The sequence below is a fragment of the Anneissia japonica genome, unplaced genomic scaffold, assembly GCF_011630105.1.
Source record: "Anneissia japonica isolate Jap-2015-1 unplaced genomic scaffold, ASM1163010v1 scaffold287974_len119866_cov115, whole genome shotgun sequence".
Classification (NCBI taxonomy): Eukaryota; Metazoa; Echinodermata; class Crinoidea; order Comatulida; family Comatulidae; genus Anneissia; species Anneissia japonica.
The window spans coordinates 105,789-107,327 of NW_022685273.1; positions in this window are offsets into that span (position 1 = coordinate 105,789).

Below are 1,539 nucleotides of genomic sequence, written 5' to 3' on the forward strand. Positions count from 1 at the left end.
ATTTTGATAGTGAAATTTACGGATTTGTGAAGTAGTCCACTTCAAACGCGTTTTTCTCAAAACGTTGTTTTCGTCGAAATTGTGTTCGTGCGGTAATTACGTTCTACAACCGAAAGTCCCCTGATGTGGTATACTTTACGACATGAGTGATGATGTGACACAGAACATTTATCAATATATTCACAACTTGTAGATTATTACTTACAAAGATTGAAGACTTTCCAAACCATCGAAGACACCGTGCGTTAACTTAGTTATTCCGTTATCGCCTAGATACCTTCGAAAAAGAAAAATAAAAGTGAAATTAAATAAATTGGATCTTCATTGATATCATTATCATCATTGCTATCCTTATCATTTTTAACAATTGGGATTCAGTCCTTCCTTTTATATGTTAACAGCCTCGTTTTAACAATTGATGGATGGATAAATAAGTCACTTGGTTGCATGTTGCCGGGTATAATTGGCTGTAAATAGCCGATTATTGGTCTGAAAGACGATTAGTGGTCTGAAATTAATTATATATAAGTAATTCATTCTTGTTATGGAACACACCAAATGATGTTCGTGGTCATCTTCGAATTGAAGGACGAACAACAACAACATAAATGTTATATTAAAAGTTGGAACAGAGAAAAACAATGAAAAACAGTGCCTTAGGAACCATCCATTTGTTTTTATGATCGCCACAAGAGCACAAAACGTCTCTTACCTAAGATTACCTTTCCTCTTTCAACTTATGGAAATTATAAATGTAAATGATAATTGTAATTGTATGATTTAGTATAGGTTATAAATATGATTAATAGTGTGTTTAAAAATGTATTTTTATATTTCTAACAAAATGAAGCTGTCAAACACATACTTCTAAAAAATCGAAACTGTATAATTGTTGACGAAACAATTATTGAGGCTGAGCTACGACCAACATTGTTAAGACTAAAAGAAGAGTTGGCGCTAGAAATACAGCATGAAATGAACGACAGAGAACTGGATGAAGAAGATTAGTTCGAGGAATCATTCAGTAAGTTAGAATCAATTGCCGATTCACATATATAATATATATATGTGAATATATATATGTGAATGTATTGATGAATTTAATGTCAAATCAAATCTGATCTGGAACAATACTATAGACGCCTAAGACTTAAAGCAGAGTTTCGTGATAAGAGTTCTACAACACTCAACAAGGATGAATTCCAGCAACTCAATTGGAAAAAATCTAATTGGACTCCTGCTCCTGGTAAATTTAATTCTTTGGATTTGTATATCCAGAAATGCAGACATGATATTGGACAATTTAATATGAAACATCGGATCAAATCACGTAATATGTCTACTAGAGAGTTGTTGGCGCTACGAACTTTGAGAAATAATCACGATTATGTTATTAAGCGAGCAGATAAGGGTGGAGCTACAGTTGTTTGGAGAAGAGATTTGTATATTTCAGAGGGAGAACGTCAATTATCTAATCAAGCTACTTATCAACCACTTCCAGATGATCCGACTTCTAGTGATATAGCAACTGTAAAACAG